General features: G+C 37.3%; 1 protein-coding gene across 7 annotated transcripts in view; it reads right to left on the bottom strand.

Moving 5' to 3' along the window:
* AKAP6 (A-kinase anchoring protein 6) overlaps positions 1-20987 on the bottom strand; it is a 504258-nt gene that overhangs the window by 329857 nt on the left and 153414 nt on the right. Inside the window, exon 1 of one of the 7 annotated variants that reach the window (XM_016123634.2) lies at positions 11465-11787. The exons of 4 other annotated variants lie outside the window; for them this stretch is intronic. The gene's annotated coding sequence lies outside the window, so the exon portion shown is untranslated. Of the gene's footprint in view, positions 1-2122; positions 2650-3162; positions 4190-11464; positions 11788-20987 lie in introns of those variants that run through there. 2 more of the 7 variants (XM_016123635.2, XM_016123633.2) reach the window with 2 other exon arrangements.

Genomic DNA, 20987 nt, shown 5'->3' on the forward strand with positions numbered 1-20987 from the left:
GGTGTCACAGTGGTTTCCTTTTCTAAGAAAGCAGAAAACTATGTGCCTGGGTAGTGTACAAGGAACGGTTTAAGTTATACCCACCCCCACACACCCTCAGGCCCCTGCCCAAGAGGCCTGCACAACTGAAAAACGGTGCCTGGTCATTGTATTCTCTGAAACTCCTAAACCAAGGCTGGGCTGTCCCTGGAATATACATCCTACTGTAAACTAAAGAACATACCAAAGAACTGACTCAATGCAATTTATGTCTCAACATAATTTCCATAAACACCATCAGGCTGTACACCGAACAGGCACAGTGCAGTTTTGTGTGATTTGGGGGAAGATGCTGCACGTTTCTGAGTCTCAGTTTCCTTATCAGTAAAATGACAAAATTGGCCTAGATGATACATAAGATCCCACTTGACTCTAAGAATCTGTGATCACCTATTTATCCAGAGATTTCAAAGCTATTGGAAGCATCCTGCTATGCTGAGAGCTGTGAAGATACTGAATGATGGCCCCTCCATTTTAGCAAAGCACACGAACGACATCAATAGATTTGTCCTATTTAATGAAAAGAAATAAATTATTACCATGTAAACACATTTTGTAAATCATTATTCACACATTATGTGTTGCTAATTCTTTCCAGAGGAACAAATATGGAAGATTATTCCCTTTGGGGGTTTGCAATTTAAGACTGACAACACAGATGTGGTTATACATGTACAGGACAAATAGAATAAAATTAAAACATTGAACAAAATTATAGCTGGTGTGCAACACACATGAGTAAAAGGCAAGGAACCCTTACATGCAGGCTGCAAAACAAAATTTGCCTACCTTATAACAATTCAACCTAGATGTGATGTTTCTATTTTTAACTGATCAGATTGTAAACAAGAGAATTTCCAAAACCCAGAGGAGTAAAGCAAAGCAGCACTTTAACTTCTATCTATTTACTTTCCCTAATAAACCTTCACCACTGGAAAAATGATACCATACGTGTCACAATAGCATAGCAAGCCTGGGAAGTGGCATGAAATTGATTAATTACCCATTTTTATAGAAAATAATTAGAATAGAAAAGAATACAAACATTTAATTTTCAATTCCAGTAGTTCACATTTAAATGACCACTCATGGATAACCGTACTCTACTTCTGATGTTCACAAAGTCACATCTGATTTAAAAAACAACTTAAATTTATAATTTAAATGAAAATTGCTTCACATTGTAAAGGCTTATAGTAACAGTCTCTGTGTATATTTCTCCTGCCCTTATTATGACTATTCAAGCTTGCTCTCCCATCAAATTAATTATTCCATTTGAATGCAAACAAAGAAAAGGAAACTCAGTACAAGTCCATGCTTTCTTCTAAATACTCTAAGTTTTGTATTCTTCCTTAATAAAGCATCTTGCAATAATATTCCTTTCTAGTAACAGAGAAATTTTTAAAAACTGAAGAAAAAGCCAATACACAACAACTTCTGAAGATGTAAATGAAAACACTGCCCCAAGTGCACACAGGTACCCACCCAGTTACATCTCTGGCTCCAAAGCTGCGTCAGAGGAGTGACGGACCAGCTTTTTGGAGCCCAGTGACCTCCACTTCCCCTCCTCCCACCAAGTGCTTATCTGTGGCCACCTTTCTGGCATTAGAGATAATGCCACCTTTATCCCAGAAGCTGTTAAAAATAACATAGACCAAATCCTTTCCTTTCCACAAATCTAAAGAAGATTCAACATTTAAAGTGCAAAAGCTGAAAGCAGTAAATGTTTTCAGGCTTTTTTCTCTTTCTTAATTTATGGAAAGGGTCTTCCCATCACACTCCATTTATCATCCTGTAGAAACTGAAGAAACAGACCATGGATAGCTTGCTAATGAGGACTGATTCTGCTATCTCTCTGAGAGTCCATGAATTTTGAGTCAAAACCTGATATTAGTAGAATGCATTCAATTTGAATAAGACACATTTAAATCAAGAGAGTTTTCTTCCACCAAATGAGCAGGCAAAAAAAAAAAAAATGCAGCTGCACAGCCATCATAGCTGCCCACTTCTCTCTCCATCCTCTTCCAATTTTCTCTCTTAAATAAAAGAATAGAAATGCCGGGAATCTGCCGACTGTACTCACTGTAAAGGCTTTTGTCCCTAAATGTCCTTCAGGATTAAGCGTCTCACTCCTCCTTCTTTCTTTCCCCCCTTGGGTTCTCTTCTTGTGGCCAAACAAGATAAAGGCCAGTGTCAGGGCTGCTCCATGCCAGCAGGACACTGGCAATTCTGTAAGGCACCAGCCTCACACACCCTTAGTGGCCTAAATTGCTCACAAAGAGCGGGCTACTGTGCTGTCCCTATTTGGAAGCTAATGTATAAGCTCCAGGCCTGTGCAGCTATAGGCAGGCCTTTTCCAAACAAGCAGTGATAAGTGAGCTGAGAAAAAGGAGACCGATGCCAAAATGAGGCTCACTATGGAAAAGAGTGTTTGGGTAGACGGAGCATATCCCGTCACAGGTCAGAAGAACCAGAACTGCAATACCTCCAAACTGAACAATCCTAAAGCAGGTTCAAGCTCTCTCCCTTTTCTTAAGAAGAAACTGTTTTGTTTTGTTTTTTTTCCTAGCAAGAGCATCATCATGTGTATAGTTTGAGAGGCAGTCTTATCATCATATAAAGTAACTCCAAACCTAAATACTTCCTCTAAATCTTTCTGTGCTCTGCTTACTCTTTAAAAAACAAGTGAGAGACTAAAGCATAATTCAAGCCAAACTAACAGACCTGCTTACTACAAAGCACATTATAAAACTGAGGAAGAGAAAATTATTAGGCATCACTAAATGTTCATTTTTCTCCCTCTTCATTTTTTTCTTTCATATTCTCATAATCACTCTTCACAGAAGCTATTCATAGAGATACTGAATTTTGAAAGAAAAATGTTCCACTGGAATTTTTGTTTTTGTTTTTGTTTGTTTGTTTGTTTGTTTTGTCTAAGGTTAGTTCTCATGCTTTAATTGAATTAAGGAAAAATAAATGAACTCAAGAGACATAGCCTATATATCTGGTTTCAGGATTCTGTAATCTACAGTCTCTACAAAGATAACACAAAAATGTCGTGGTCTATCTACATGAATGTGGCTCTAATTCATCACCTAATTTTAAACCTCACTGTCTACCTACCTTTCTGGTCTGTTGCGAGATCAAGGGTTGAGAAATTTTAAATGGCTTTAAACTCTTGAACAAGAGAGCCAAATAGCTTCTTCCATGTAGTAAGTTGAATTTGTACTTAGGGTAAAAAGAGAGAGTGGCTGTAGTAAGATGCTCCTAAAGTAGTTTCCATGATCACTGATTCCTCCCTCTCCTTGGCCCTCTTCTCCTCCTGGCTCCATGCCCTCCAGAACTCACCTGGAGTAACACGGTTCACTGAGATCGCTGTGGAAAATCCAGATTAGTCTCACTTTCTAATCCTCCCACCATAACAGAGCAGCCTGCAAATGGATATCAGTGAGAAGGACTTTAAGCTTTAAGGGGGGAGGGAGAGGATGAGGGAAGATAGCATGAAAATAGTGAACTCTACAATTTAAAAGATCTTTTTGGTGTTATCGTTCATGTTCCCTGTCTCTCTTTTTTCCCCTTTAATGTGTCCTTTGTGTATGGCTATGTCCCCAGACAAATGTCTGATTATATCCTGCTAATCACAAAGAGACCACACATGCTCTCCCAGGTCTCCCCTCAATAACCACTAACTCCCTCGCCCAGAGCATACAGCCTCTGTCAGCCATAACACACTTCCTCCGTCAAACTATCCTCCTCTCCTCTACCCTCAGCACCATCCCCAATTATTTAGACCCTTCGATTATTTAGATCCTTCTTCTATGGCAGGGACTCCCAGATAAATTCAGGGACCCCCGTGTTTTCCTTCCCCCCATTACTGTAGTCGATTTCTGTCACTCAGAGATTCATTTGGCTGCATCAGCCAGTTGCCTACGAATAATACTGATGGTCATGAGTATATAGACCTAGACTCAGCGAACACTAATGAGTGTTTGTCTTCCCTACCCTTACTTCGATTTATTAACAATTACCTTTAAGCATCAGGCAGCCACCTTTCTGTTGTTCAAGAAAATGTCTTGAGAAGAACTGTTTCTGTAAAACTCCAGAACATAATTTATACAGTTGTTGCTTTTGTCAATGATATTAACACACACACACACACACACACACACACACACACACACACACACACAAATAAATAAAACAAGATTCATTCTAGACCAAATGAGACTACTGTGAATCAACTACGTATAAGGTTTCGTGTGTATATATGGCATCATAATTACCCTCAAGAAAATTATAATTCAGTAGAGACAATTTCCCTCGCTCCACTTTCCCCCTCACACACTCACACATTCACGCACACACCCCCACTAATAACTACACCCCCACTAATAACTATTGCTGTGAGGCCCCAGTGGAGTGCATTAAGCATAAGGGAGAACCTTTACTCAAGAAGATAACATCTGAAATGGGCTGGTAATAATGGGTATGATTTAGATGGGTAGAGATAGAAGGGCGATGAGGAAAGAATTCCAGTCTAGGGGAACTACATGGACAAAGATACCCCAACACCAATAAATTGGGAGAATCGGCAAATAATTCAGTGTTGACAGGAATTGGAAGCTTGATGAGGACCAGAAACAGATAAATCTATAGGTAAGTTACAGCCATATTATAAAATGGCTGTGAATGCCATGCTATGGAGTTTGGAATGAATCTCACAGGAAGAAGGAACTCTAAAAAGATTGTAAAAAAAAAAAAAAAAAAAAAAAAGAGAAATAGGATTACAGTTGTATCCTAGTATAGGACAGAAAAATCAATACATATACTCTTATTTACCAAGAAAATGAAATGAGAAATCAGCATTATAAAAGGATCAGCATCCTCTTTTCTAGGCAGACTTCACTAATATGAAATATAACCTTAAAAACCTCTTTCTAGCTCAGAAAAAAAAAGAGAGACAGATTGGGAAGAGGTGGGGGAGATGAAGAGAGATGGAGACTGCAGGTCTGATTTTAGATCAGAGTGATTAAAGGAGTTCTGTGTTCTGTCCTACCTACTCCATTAAATATAAAAAGAATTCTCCGTTTTTAGTTCTCCATTAACCTTAGCATCAGATATTTGAAGAGGAAAAATTTAAGGATCCTTATTATGCAATGTTTTACTTTTTTCTTGTTCTAAAATTATTTTAAATTATTTAAAAAGTAATATAGTTTAATTAAAACATTGTAAAAATAGATAACATTGAAGTTAAAAGATCCTCCTCTACCCCTGTATTCCCACCACCAGTCAATAAGTGATGAGCCTATTTCTCTTTTGTAACCTTGATATGTAAAGTAAAAAGAAAATGAGCCCTTTAAAGATTCTGAAACTTAAATTAGTTATTTGTATTAACACAGCAACACAGAAGTGTTTGTTAATTCAATGTTTGTCGACCAGGTGTTAATAGGTATTCTATAAAACATTGCTACTGACAAATAAATTGAGATAATGTTGGGTGATTTCTGGGTAGAGATAGCAAACTGAATATATGTATCTAATTTTGCTCCTTCTAGAAACTCTGCAAACACTGCTGCAGAGTTTAGGGTTTAGTATAAATACTCAAGAACTGGAAGAGAAACAATAATATTTTTAGAAGCTAGAAATTAGATGAACAAGTGATACATGCCTTAGTTGATTCAGGAAAGCTAAATCCTAAACCAGCAAAGAACCAACCTAATTTTACTTCAGAATCCTTTAAGTATTTTGAAATTGGTAGAACAGGTACTTCTAGAAAAGATAAGAATGTGTTGGAAGAATTAATTTTACCCAAAGAGAAGTCTGGCCTTTGTCCCAACTCCTGGGAGGTAACCTCTAAACTCTTAGAATTTCTCAGTGAGTATTTTTTAATTTATGATGGGTCCCTCAGACCACACCAGACTGTTTATGGTGACAAGATGACTCAGTATGGGGCCAGCTAGACAGAAAGACCAACAATGTGATGAGAGGGCTGGGTCTTTGAGCAACAACAGAGGCAATCATTCAATCATGCCTAAGTAATGAAGCCCCAATACAAACTATGGACACTGAAGCTCAAGCTAACTTCCTGGGGTGGCGGTACTACATGAGTACTGTCACACATCCCTGACGACATGGAAGCTTTGTGTCTGAAATCTTCTCAGTCCCAGATTGCATCCTATGCATTTATTCCTTTGGCTGGTTCTGATTTGTATCCTTTCACTATAATAAAATTGTAATCATAAGTATAGTATTTTCCTGAGTTCTGTGAGTTATTCTATCACATCATCAAATCTGAAGGAGTCTGTGAAGACCCCAAAATTTGTAATCAGCTGGTCTGAAGTGTGGACAGCCCTGGGGACACCTGAACTTGAAGCCAGTGTCAGAAATCTTAGGCAGACTTGGCAATCCTGGAGGACTGTACCCTCAACCTTTAGTCTGACCTAAATCTGGGTAGAGAGGCAGTGATATATTAAGAATATTGACTTTGACTTTAAAATTGTTTAAAAAGCAGAACTCTGGGCATTTCTTAATCGATGCTGCTAGGTCATTGCCCCACTCCCAATTCTGGTAGAAGACTGGAGGTTTATTCTCCAGAAAGGATCAATCAGAGATTCTTTGGACTTAAGGACACTGGGCATAACTGACGATAAAAGTACCATAAAAACAGGGAAATTGAATTAACACAGTCATTCTGTGTGCTGAGACCCCCAGCCTTCTTCCCCAACCTGACTCTCTGAAGCCTTGACCCTCCAATCAAGAGACTAGAGATGTTCTCTAGGAGATATGATGAGTCCAAGAAGACAAAACACTGAAATTGGCACATTCAGATCACCCTATGGTGACAGTTACAGTCAATAGGCCTGCTCACATATGCAGAGCATTCATTCAGCTTTCTAGTCTCCTACTCCTAAATATGATCAAAGATTAGCAGAGATTTAGGGAAAGCTCTAATATGGATAATAGATCAAAAGCAAGCAGACAAAAAACCTCAACCTGAAAAAAACAGATGACACAGAAGATGATTTTGGTAAAAAAGAAATATTATCAGAGATAAGACATTGTATCCATGAAATGTATTATCAGAGATATTTGTTTCTAAAAAAGAGATATTCATAAAACAAAAAATAATTTTAGAAAATAAAAACGTGATAGCAGAAAGGGAAATCTCACTACAATAGCCAAAGACAAAGTTGAGGAAATCTCGTAGAAAGTAAAGCAAAAAGGTAAATAGAAGTTAGGAGATAAAAGGAGGTCCAACAACTGGAGAATAGAAATTCATGAAGGCAAAAGGAAATAGAAAGGAGAAAATCATTGAAGAAATACTTTAAGAAAATGAAGAACATGAGTTTCAAGATTAAAAAGACCCAGTGTATGAAAATAGACACATACTACAGTACTTTATTTGAAATCTCAGACTATTAGAGAAAATGAACTTTAGGTTTAAGGTAGAGGCATATTACAAGTGCAGGGGTTCAGAATGAGTCACCCCAAGATATGCCTCTGTGCTGTGCAAATTGTTTTGAGGTAAAAGCAACTTTAGCAGTGGACTCCTGAAAAACTTCTGCCCCTCTCTTAACTACTTAGAAGAACTTTTCTATAGGACAGAGCAAATTTATTTACTAAACATCTGTTATTGCCCTGCATTGACCTTTTGAAGCCACCAAGGCACCTTACCTCATTCTTACCTCAGAATGTCTTATATGCCCATTTTCCCTTTCTGTCTCTGAATTTCTTGTGCATATGGGGTCTCTGTATGTGTATGCAGGGTTGCCATACACATGTTATATATTAAATTTGGTTATTTTATCTTGCTAATCTGTCTCATGCCCATTTGATTATTAAATCAGTCAAAAAAAAAAAATCCCTGAAAGTAGAAGAAAGTTTCTTCCTCTCCCACCCAAAGAATCATAAATTAGATTGCTTTGGATTTCTCAACAGCAACTGTGATATTGTGATTTATAATAAGAACTATATATTTAGCCTTTGTCCCATTTCTGGCACAAAGCATCGAAAACTCTCAGAGTTTCCTAAACACATGAGCAATGGGAACATCTTTTGTTATAGGTTTTGGTCTTTTATCCTTGGTTTCTGAAATATCTCCAGAACCATAAAGGTGAAAGTGTCTTGTTCTTCTTAACAAGATTCTTTCAACCACACCCAAGTTTATGTTAATAAGGCGACTTTTGAAGAGCCTGTAAAAATGGGGGGGCTGGTTGCTAGGGAAACCAACCAAGAATAGAGGGTTGAAACTTTTAGTCCCACCCTTCAACATCTGAAGAAGAGAGAGAGGCTAGAGGTTCAACCACTCACCAAGGTCAGTGATTTAATCAATCATGCCTAAGTAATGAAGCCTCTGTAAATACCCAAAAGAACAGAGTTCAGAGAGCCTCTGGATTGGTGAATGAGAATACACCCACATGCTAGGAATGTGAAACACTCCAAACTCCATGGGAACAAAACCTCCTGTGCTTGGGACCCTTCCAGGCCTCACACGCCCTATGCATTGGGCTGTTCATTCATATCCTTTCCTATCTTTTGTAATAATCTAGTAAGTAAACTGTTTTTTTCTGCATTTCGTGAGAGGTTCTACAAATTAATTGAAACCGAGGAGGGGGTCAATTTATAGCCAGTGAGTCAAACCCACAGACAACAAACTGGACTTGCAATTGGCATCTGAAGTAAATGTGGGGAGGGAGACAGTCTTGTAGGACCAAGCCCTCAAACTGTGGAATTTGACATTATTTTCAGGTAGATAGTGTCAGAATTGAGTTAAATTATAGGACCCTCATTTGGTATCACAGAATTGCTTGGAGTGAATAAAACTACCACACATGTGGCGATCTGAAGTGCCATAAGTGAAATAGAGTATTATGAGTAGGGGAGACACACAGGAATGTTTTTTTTTTTTTTTCCATAGCAGCAACATTGGACACTAGAAGACAGTTTTTTTCCCTTAAGAAGGAAAAAGAATTCTAGCACAGAATTGCATAGCAAGAATAACGTAAAGTGATAAACAATCAAATGTGGGGACATAATAAAGATATTTTCAGATATTTTAATTCACACACACACAATAACAATGTCCCACACACTTCTCTCACAAAATAGCAGAGTCTCTCTAGATTCTCTACCAAAAAGTAAAAAAGAAAAAGAAAAGTAAACCAAGAAAGAGGAAGACATGAAATGCAGAAAAGAGGAGACCTAGAATGCCAGGGTGTTGTGGAAGGGAAATCTCAGGATAACAGTTGTGAACCAAGCATCCAGTCCAGGCTGTACCAGGTCAGAAAGCTCTCAGAAAGACTGCTTTAAACAAATGACTTTGAGAGAAAACCTGATGTGTATGAACATACCTACCTGGAAGAGATTTACTCAGCTGGTGGAGAATTGAGGGTTAAATTAGAGATGAACATGTAGAAACTAAGCAAATTATAAGCTATACAAAGCTGTACAAAAATAGAACAGGAATCATATTACTCTATGTGGTTTAGCTAAAAATTACATTTACTTATTCTTAATAATAAACATCAATGTTGATATAATCCAAATCAAAACATACTTTTACAGGAAGAATGCTGGGGGCTGGGGGGGGCGGTGCATGTACATGGTCACCCCTGTGAGAGAAAGAGATGGTGAGGGGGAAGGAGCTAAATCAATTCTCATCTTTCATACTGAGAAGTCAATAGATAAAGATAAGAGAAAAATTACTCAGGAAGTAACTCCGCTATTGTATTGTTTCAAAGTGGAGGTAGTTGCCAAAAGAATCAGCTAAAAGATGAAAATATTTGCCTCTGGAGAATTGGAAATGGAAAAGAAGAGGGCCCGGGACTACTGTTTGTCTTAAAGCTCAGAACTACTTGATTCTTAACTATTTGTGTGCAAACATAAAACTTAAAAATATCTAGATTAAAAAAATGAAGACAGGGCTTTAATACTCTCAGATGCATTGGACATCTCTAAATAGGGGATAGGAATATAGGGTGCATTAGTTCCCAAACTTCTTTGACTATGAAAATGATGACTTTTGTTGTTTGTTTTTTTAATAGAGAATGGCACAGGACTGGATAGAGGCACTCGGTTAAAATGTTAAGTTTAAAAACGTGCCCACTCACCTCCTGAAACATTGTATTTTTTAATACATATTGCTCACTGTGATTCAGTTCAATAATAAGGTTGTATTTATTTCACTCAAATATTCCTTTAAGAAAGAACTGCTTCCTATGAACTAAATCTGATCTCATGATGAAAGCCACAGATGGTTAAGTGACCAAGTTGAAGGTAAGGTTATTTCATTATTTGTCCAACAAGTAGGTATGTTCTGGAGAGAAGTACTTTTATTTTTGAAGACAACTGAATCAAGCTGAAATACCAGATAATGAACATAAGCCAAATCTTTTAACTAACATTACATTTGTTTCTGCTGTTCATGCTGTAACATGAGAACACATCAAATAACTACCCACACTGCTATTGTTTCATAAATAGAAGGCATTTTACGGGTGATGAACTCTCATAAAGACCGGGATTTTCAAAAGCATTACTTCCTATTCACTATTATTTCCTACTCACCCTAACTTCCCAGACATGCAGAAAGGATTTTCTTTAGAAGATTCTGATATCAGATTAAAAAATACTAATAGGAGACAGCAAAGGTTCTTATTATCCAAAGTTCTGATTAGAAATCTTTCTGCTGAATGTTCTTTATTACAAAAAGAATAATTAATAGTCTGGTATTATGTCTGCTTTTCAAAGAAACAACTTCAAAAATGTAAAATCTGTTTATTTCAAACACGTTATAACAGTTTTGCTTAAAAATACATCAAGTTCATTAAATACTGTGAAGCATTTCTACCCAATCATCTAAATTGAAGGTGTCCGATAAAGTATAACTTGTTCTGACACGAACTGGTGTTTTAAAAACTAATTCCTAGAACAAATAAAAGTTATATACCATGGACCTTCCAAGAAAAATAAAACACATGTTTTCTAGTGAAAAGCAGATAGACAGAAATGCATGGGACATAAACCAGCTTAGCATAAATTCATCTTCATTGAATTTTTATATTTTTCTTAATAAATTATATATTACTTTGCTTAATGAAATAAATAGCAATAATAGAAACTGCTGATTAAGAGCTAATGACAAAAAGCCTCTAAAAGGAACCTAGCACACCCTTCGTCAACCCTAGAAAATTAATTATAGATTGAATATTACCAGATGCTTTACCAGATACTCTTTTCAGCAAATACAAAAAGACAGATTTTATTTTTTTTAATTTAGGTGCCCCCCTAAACCACAGGAGTATAGAGAGCAAAAAAATGCAGAACATTATAACCCGCCAAATTATATTCTCTCCTGTCTGCCATAAGATTGCTAAAGCATAAACTGAAAATAAAAACCCTCCAGCCCTTTGATTTTATCACTTACCACTAACCAAGTCTAGCTGTGGTCATCATCCAAGCACATGAACATGAGCATAATCCAAGCGTGGCTGACATCCGAGAGTTATTCAGACACTTAAAAGCTAACTATCCCTACCTTTTTATTTTACCGTTTCATATCTTGCTTTGTTAGCAATGTTTATAATCGATGTGACACTCAGAAATAATTGGTCCTTCTCCAAAAGGCTCTAGAAATCGTCCATTTATAATTTTTCAATTAATGCTTCACAGTCATAGCACATATCACATGACACAGCTATTTTGGTCTTACTTAGTCATTTGCAGCCAAATACAATGAATCTCAGATAAATTCTCCTTGTCATAGTTTCTATTCATTGTGCCCTTTGCTATGATCCTATCTTTGTTAATAGTTCTGTTAAGAGGTGTTACTTCTTATGCCTGAAAATGAACAATCCAGAATATTTCATTAACATGAGGCTGACTCAATTTTTAACATAAGTGCATTTTGAATGACCTTTAATTAAGCTGGAGTCAGTAAGTTTAGAGTTCTGTTTTATTTCATTTTTATCATAATGTAAAATACAAACAGCTGAGAGAATATGGTTTTCTCTGCTTCCACCATAATGTGTGAAATTACGTGAAAATTAGAAAGAACACAAATTTAGAAAGATTTATAAAGAAGAAAAGGAATATACTACTTCTGCTCTCTTTTGGTTACCATTTACATGGAATATCTTTTTCCATCACTTCATTTTCTACTTGTATGCAGCATATTGTCAGATATTTTTTTAAATCCTTTCGGCTACTTTGCACCTTTTGACTGGAGAATTTATTTATTTATTTATTTATTTATTTATTTATTTAAGCGTGGCAACCCTTGGTTGACCTCATAGATTGCAAGGATCTTATTAGTTTACAATTCCTTATTTTTTTTACTTTTTTATTTTTTATGCCTACAGCACCGGCCCTTCCTAGGTGGTCTCCCATCCAAGTACCAGGCCTTCTTAGCTTCCAAGATCAGACAGGATCGAGCTTGTTCAGGGTAGCATGGCCATAGACTTCATTGGAGAATTCAGTCTATTTATGTTTAGGGTAATTATTGGTATGTAAGAACTTACTACTGCTTTTTTGTTAATTGTTTTCTGACTGTCATTTTAGTTCCTTTATTGCTTTCTTCCTCTCTTGGCTTCCTTTATAATTATTTTTTAGTGGTATTTTTTAATTCCTTTATCTTTTGTGTAACTACAGAAGACATTTTTTTTTATTGTGGTTACCATGATGCTTACATAAAGCATCTTATAGATACACCAGTCTATTTTAAGCTGATAATAACTTACCTTCAACCTCATAAAAAAAACTACACTTTTCTCTTCCCCTCGCATTTTATGCTATTGATGTCATCACACTTTTTATTGATGTCATCTTTATTTATGCATCAATTATCAAATTAATATAGCTATAGTTATTTTTAATATTATTGGTTTTTTTTAACTTTTATACTAGAGACAACAGTGGTTTACCTATGTTTTCATGTTGTTTGTGTTCTTTCATTCCATTTTGATTGACTCCCTTCAACATTTCTTATAAGGTGATTCTAGTGGTGATGAAATCCCTTAGCTTACATTTGTCTGGGAATGTCTTAATCATTCCTTCATTTCTGAGAAACAATTTTGCCTTCAAGACGTATTTCTGTTTGGTGTTTTCCTATGTTTCTATTTTTCATTAAACTCATTTTGCCCATGCACTGTTTTCTTGATTTTTAGTTGTCATCTGTGTTTTCTTGCATTTCATTTGCTTCCTTTAAGATGACTATTTTGAATTATTTGTAAGACAAATTGTAGATCTCCATTTCTTTGGGGCTGGTTACTGAAGCATTATTAGTTTCCTTTGGTGGCATTGCATTTGCCTGATTCTTCATGATTCATGTAGCCTTGCATTGGTGTCTGTGCATTTGAAGGAACAAACACCTCTACCAATCTTTACAGACTCATTTCAGAAGGTATAAACCTTCTCCTGCCTATTCCTCAGGTCAAAGGGATCACCTCCAGAATCGCAGTTGTGCTGAGTTGGAGCTGGATATGAGGCTGTCACTGGTACACTGGTATGCAGTAAGATTGGTGGTCAGCATCCTGTTACCAGAGTCTTGAGTTGGTGTGGATTGTGCCTGGTCACTGAATGGATCGAAATGCCTCCAGTATTTTGTTCAGTAAGGTGGTGCTGGGACAAGTGTCCACTTTGGGGTCCATAGTTGGGTCCTCAGACAGTGAACCTATTACCAGATGTACAGCAGATATAGCTCCCAACAGGACTCTGGAAAGATTGCTTTCTGATCACTGGATGGGTCTCTGGTGGGCAAGATTAGCCCTGGACCATGCCCCATGGCTGTTTCAGGTTCCATAACCAAGATTAAAGTCTCTGCCACCTGGCTCTGAAGGCATAATATAAGCATATATCCTGCCAGGTCCCTGAGTAGACTAGACTGGTCCTTGACTGGGACTAGAGGGGCTGAAGCCAAATGCAGAGCCCTTTCAGGATCTCTTGCGGTGCAAACATGAGTATTTCCTGCCTAGTTCCTTTGCCAGTTGGACTGCTCATGAACTGAGGTGAGGAGGGTCTGAAAACAAGTATAAGACCCTTTTAAGATTTCCAGGGGCAAGATAGATGTGTCTGCTGCTTGGTCCCTGTGCCAGCAAAACTGCTGGCAGAGGGAGGCTATGAAGAGACAGGAGTACAGGGCCCCAGAGTGCAGAAGAGAGTGTCTTCCACTGGGACCTGGGACCCTCAGAATTCCTGGCACACTGACAGACTGTGGCTGTGAAGAAGCTGGAGCCACATATAGGGCCTTTTCAGGACCTCCAGGGCTGCAGATGAGAGTTTCTTCTGCCTGGTTCTTGTGTCAACAGTCCTGCTCACAGACTGTGGCTGGCAGGGGGCTATTGCCTGGTATAAGGCTCTTTCAGGGTCTCCAGAGAGCAAAGACAAGAGAATCTCTCGCTGGGTGAAGTCTCTGTACTTTTAAACCCAGTTTCTGGGTCTATATTACAAAAAAAAAAAAAAAAAAAAAAAAAAGATATCTGCCTATCATTTCACAGGGTTCTTGTAATCTTAAGTATTTAAATTTATATATTTAACCTTATTTTATAAGGCTTATATTATAACAGGATCTCAGTATTCAGACAAACAGGTAAAATACTGTAATTTTACTACAAAATTTAAAATATTTATCTTGATGAGGGCAGAGCATTTTAAAATAGCATCTTGAGTTCAGACTATGAAGCAGTCACTTGAATTAAATAGCACTGGTTTTTACTATTCAAAAAGTAATCTAAAGTCTTAAAATAACATAGGCAATTCTTAAATACCTATTGAGTATCTGGTCGGTTAAGGCAAACACAGGGGTATACATAGTATGGGTACACACAAAAATCATTACACTAAAAACCTAAGGAAATGCATGTGCTTCGCATACAATAACACTGCGAGATGACATCATCCAATGACTAATAGAGGGTCTTCTTCACCTGTATACTGCATTATACCTTCCAAATAATTCATCATCATGCATATTTAACCCCTTCTTCTCTTTTATTTCTTTTTCTAGTATCACCAGTTATGTTTGTATCCATGAAATATTTCAAGAGAAAATTTTCCAAAATTCTCATTCTCAGGTTGTAATTGGATCAATTAATTCTATTTAAAACTGAACTGGGGGGGGGAGTGGTTTAAAAATAAAATAATTACATCTGCTTCAAACTAAACATGCATCCAAATTTAGTTATCTGAACAAAGATAAATTTAACTCAGTGAATGGATTAGTCTGGTAAATTATTTAAGACCATTCACTTTCTAGGGCAAGGCTAAATAGAGATCTGAACTGCCCAGAAATTGCACTTTGGTCATTCTCTCTCTGTAACTTGGCTGTAAACTGAAAGAGCTTCAATTTTTTCTCCATGCTTTGTGTAATCTTAATAAACAACACCTAGAGAATAAGGATAAAATATATCAATATGTTATGTCAGCTGAAATTTTTCACAAGATGAACTCTGACAGGCAGCAGAACAGAATGTTCCCAGAAGAAGATATGGAGATTCTACACAAGTGTAGATAGTAGAAAGGGCGTCATTTCCCAAAATGTGGTCCATGTAGGACTGGTTCCAAGAAGTATTTGTAAGAAGGTTTGAAGATTGAACATCTCTGGGAAACACTGCTTACACACTCCCCCTGTGGGAGATACACAGCACACGTTAGCTCCTAGGAGTCTTCAGAAAGACACTCATTTCTGTTTAATTCAGTCTTTTCCAAACACATTTCCGCATTAACAGAACTAGTGCTCCTTAGGACACTTTGGGGAACACTGCTCTAGAAGATTCCAAGTATCCTTTGTATACAAGAAGAGTGTGGATTCCAGACCTCATAGGGCCAAAGCAGGCAGACTTTCCTACCCGGCGTCTTGGCCCTTCGGCTTCAGCAGTCCCTGCTTGGGCATCCCCAGGCTCACTCAACCTCAAAGTACCAGTGTTAAAAGGAAAAAAAAAAAAAAAACTGTAAGTCATGCCTAGTTTCCCATTTTATTTACCTTTTAATTTCAACTGACTCATTCTGCTTTTGATAAGCTTATGTCCTTTTCAGTATTTTCCTGGTTTCAGACTGGGACCCTTTATCTGGCATTCTAGATACTGGCTCTCTAAATCTATGACTAATTTCTGACACTGGTATTGTTGGTGCTCAGTGTCTAAGTTTTCCCTTTGACCTGCTTGCCTGTCAATTTAGGTCTTACTTTGGGTTCATCATTCTTCCTGTCACAAAATCAACAAAAGCAAACCCCAAACTGTGACAAGGAGATATACAAATTCAACATTGTTTCTTGCAGCTGGGATTCATCCATCAGTCAATGAAGAAATGCTTGAAGAGCTTCTTCTCTTTGAGACATTATGCTAAGAGCTGTGGCAAATTCGAAAAGCATGCTAGCAGGGTACTTCACTTTCAGTTATGTTTTGGGGATGAGTTAGAACAGAAAGCAATGGAGAAATTTGTGTTTCAATAACTGTGAAATTCCCCCATCTCATTGATGTATATATTACAAGGATTTAAGAATGGCTTGCCTTGAAAACTTTTTTGGGGGGCTCTCTACGACCATCCCTTACTTATTTGACACTATCCTTACATGGCATCTTTAGTTGACCAGGGCAAGAAGCCGTTAAAAGACAAATCAAAGCAGCATACCCACTCTTAAGGACCTCTGGATAGCCTTCACAATAGAAATTTAAGAGACATCGTATATAGAATGGCAAGTATAGGATTGATTGCCTTGTTTACAATGAAAATCTCTAAATTCAAGACAAAGACATACAAAAGTACATTGTCTATACCTATTCCCAGCTCTTCCTACTGTCTTTTTTTTCTTTAACCAATGGCATTTGTATTTGTTAAGAAATAATAGGACTAAACCAAGGCAGGTTGTTGATACCATCATCCCTGGCATGTGTCACTGAAGATCTACTGTGCATATGAGCACATTGGCATAAGCTGATTCATTTTAGAAAAATCATTTCCTGGTGCCTTGAGGAGTATGACTATTGGAAGCTCCTTTGGAATATTTAGCAATGAGTTTTTAGCTTCACCTCCTAAGGACTCAATAGAGCCACAAGAGGAAGCGAGCAGTAAGCTTCCTTTGGCTGTAACATCTGATAAAATGGGATCCCTAAGTATTTATAATCCATTATTTTATGCAGACATAACCTTGCCCAAAGATGCCTTTCAAAGTTGATGGTATAAAAGAGAAGAATGGTATTGAGTTGATACTATGTGCACAGATTATGAGGTCTGTAACATTATCATGGTAACATGTCATGACACTTAATTTACTTCTAAAAGATGCAAAGAGGATTGTAAACCCTTCAGAATCAGGAATTATGTAACAATTTTGCATCTCACATATTGTCTCACTCAGACCCTTCTGCATGGCAGCTACATGAGTAACAGGTACTGAATATGTGAATGAGTCAGGGAATGGGTGAAAGTACGAGCACATGAATGATTCAATTAGTGAGGAGTTAAAGGCTTTATATGAATGAGCTGGTAGACAATTTTATGCTATATATTTAAAAAGTGGCTATGAAATAGTTAAAGAGAAAACTGGAGAGGTTGAAAGCAATGTTGGGAAATGTTTTATTTACTTATTTTTTAGTAACAATGGAGACTTTTGAGATAACACTCAATCTGGACCTTATCTCACAAAAACCGAGATACTCAAAAAGTCTATCCTCTTAACAATGCAAAAAACAAAGCAAACAAAAACAAACAAACAAAAAACAATTTCTAGTACTAGCAGGCAAATGAAGCAGTCAGTATTACAGAAACATATTGGAAAAGAAAATTATTTTATACTTCTAGGGAAGGTAGATAGTCAAATGCTCTCATTAGCCTCTGCTCCCTCTCAAAAATCCCACAAAAAATATTACTAAAATTTAAAAGAAAAAAAAAGGAAGAGTAAGAGATGTAATAATGACAAGAGAATTTTGGAAACCAGAATACAAACTGTCAAGAAATAACTGGTTTAGCAGACATGAGAAAGCTAAATCTGGCATTGGGGAAAGTAAGAGCCAACTTAATTTATATATGAAGCCCTCAAATATTTTAGAATTGGTGACATCTTGTTCCCCTGTAAGTAGGGTAGCATGGGCCTAAAAATAGAATAATTGTCTGAAAACCAATTTACAAAACTGCTAGAACCCCAGATTTCCTCTGTTGGGAGTCTGCCTCTCCCTAGAGAAAGGAAAATGGAGAGTTTCTGGACTAGAAAATACCAAACACACTTGAAGTCAGGTGCACCTTACCCTAAACTGGGAACTTAGGTCAAAACATACCATTGAATGTTTAAATCTTATCTCTTCTTCCACTCAGATCCCAGAATGCTATTAGAAGGTCTTAATCCTCTACTCAGGAGGTTGGAATCTGATCAAATCTAAAGGAAAGACCTAAAGATAATGTTGGGAGAGGATATTCCATCAGTAAACAATCCATATTACCCTAAAGCAGGTTTCCCCGCCTTGATATTATTGACATTTTGGGCCAGATAATTTTTTGTTGTGAGTAGCCGTGCACTGCAGGAAGTTTAGCATCGTCTATGGCCTCTATCCATCAAGGCCATACACCTGCATTTCCAGACATGACAATCAGAAATGTCTTTAGATATTGCCAAAAGTCCACTGGGGGGAAAAATCACTCCTGGTTGAAAACCACTGCCTATAGTGAGGCTCACAGTTGACATGTCTCTCCCACATACTCAGAGCTTCAAAATCAGCTTCTTAGCTATTAATTGAAATTACGTGTGGGCGAATATAGATGTGCTTACAATTTATGCTTGAATTAATTAACCATTTAGGAAGCATAGTGTAGTTTAGTTCTTCTCAATTAAAATCATTTTACACTTAATAAGATCTAAACTTTAAAAAAAAACTTCCTAAGAAAACAAAAAAGCGTCCTAAAAAACACCATCTAAAGTTAAAATATCCTAAAAGAATTACAAAATTAAAAACAAAAAACTATTAACATCATCTACCTATTAGAAGTAAATTAGGAATTATTTTATAAAATTCTAAATAGTTTGCCCTTTTTCACTCAAGGAACATTTATTATCTTCATCATCATAATCAACATCTTAAAAAATAAACCTCATCAGACATGGTCAAGAGAGATAGGTCAAGTGGATTCATTCTGAGGATATCTCTCAGGTTCCGGCCTTTAAGAGATGAGTATCCACAGTTTGGACATAAGAAATTTTATTACCTTTTACACGGTTTACTAGTTTTAATGTCAGAGTTTTGAATTAGAAGGGGAAGAAAACTTTTGCTGTTATGCTATATCAATTTGTGAAGTAGATTTTGCATGTAAGAAAAACCGTTCTATGAGAACTACACAATTTCAGAGTAGAAAGGAACTTCAGGAGACATCTGTGAAGCTCCCATCCCAGGAAGGAATCACCACTGCAAGCAAGATTCCTGTAACACGTGTTCAAGGATAAAGGGCTGCTATTTTTTGAAGAAAATGGATCCATTGTGAATCAATTAGAAAGCTACCCAAACCTACTTTTATAACTTTTACCCAAAAGTCTAGCCTTTAAAGAAAAAAAAAAGTATTTTTCTTGCTAATTTATCAGTTTCAGTTCAAGAGTTCTGGGGTCCTCCCTCCTCTATGTAGTTTTGCATCTCTCAAAATATTCCTAATCCGTAACACCATTAAGAAACAAGGAAGCAGACTAAGCTTCCTGAGAAAACTGACAAAACATCCATGCCACCAAAACCTTTCCTACCTGCACCTGACTCCTTTCAAACATTCTGGGTAGTTAGTATTTTCAAATTTTTGTGTAAGACTAGTGTCTCCAGCATCACCCTCTCCATGGAAATTAGCATCTACCCTTCACCAATATCCATCCACCAAGCAGTGATTCTTATTTCTACTCCAAGGCCAGGAAACTAGAGGCACAAAGATCATTTTCCTACCCCACATACACCTACTTGGAGATCATTTTAAACTACAGAAGAGTATGATTAACAGACCAGATTATGAAAAGAGGCTAGCATCAAGTCACATGCAATTTACTTGTATTCTTGAGGAAAACTCTACAGCAGATACCTGAGTTTTATTATTATCTTCAGAGCAACTTCTCATCCATCCAAGTGCCAATCAAATGAACTCTCGACAGTTAAAACTATCACTGAAGAACATCCTGTCTATTATTTGAACACTGAACAGGTTGGAGGAGTTACAAGGCCAATAACTTGTGCAGGTTACAGAGGATCCTGAGACCACCCAGAAGGAACCTCCTCTGATGGCACTTTTCTGCACATCATCAGTAAACATCCTCTGAAGTTCAACAAGAAACTCTTTACAGGACCTTGGGGTGTTTCTGGTGCTTCAGTTCCTAAGAGGCATAAAAGCCACATGTTTTACCCAGGTTCATCCTACCGACCATTATGGAAGCCTCGTGTTCTCCAGTTTGGTATTTCCCAACCCGGAATCCTAAGAGATTTGGTTGGTTGTTTTTTGTGTGCTTATGGGGGTTGACCACAAGAATGTGTTCTATGCCATTGTTCTGAGGTTACCTGATATCATTTGTTAGAGAGTCTTTAAGCCTAAGACTATGAGATTCCTGAAAATGACTAGGAAGTGGAACAAAAATGAGAGAGATTATAAGGTAGAACAAAGGAAGAAGGAGACAAACTCTAAGAGAATCTCAAACCACCTCACGAACATGCAGTGATTACTCAGTTTTTTTTTTTTTTTTGCTCTACGAAGATGCCTGCATCTCTCAGCAAGTCAGCTTCCCCAAGTGCCTCTTTCAGGCCCAGCTAGGTGGGCTCAGCCTTTTCCATCATCCTTAATGCTCTGTGGAGGGCAGGGCTCCTCTCTGTGCCTGTGTGGAGATCTCTGCAGACACAGTTGAGCTGGTGAACGGATGATGCTGCTTAGGCCTGAAAACAGTGTGAACTGAATAGTTTATCTAATTCTCTGAACATAAACTTGGCAGGAGGTTCTCTGAGTTACCA

The sequence above is a fragment of the Rousettus aegyptiacus genome, unplaced genomic scaffold (genome assembly GCF_014176215.1).
Source record: "Rousettus aegyptiacus isolate mRouAeg1 unplaced genomic scaffold, mRouAeg1.p scaffold_m13_p_3, whole genome shotgun sequence".
In the NCBI taxonomy this organism is placed as follows: Eukaryota; Metazoa; Chordata; class Mammalia; order Chiroptera; family Pteropodidae; genus Rousettus; species Rousettus aegyptiacus.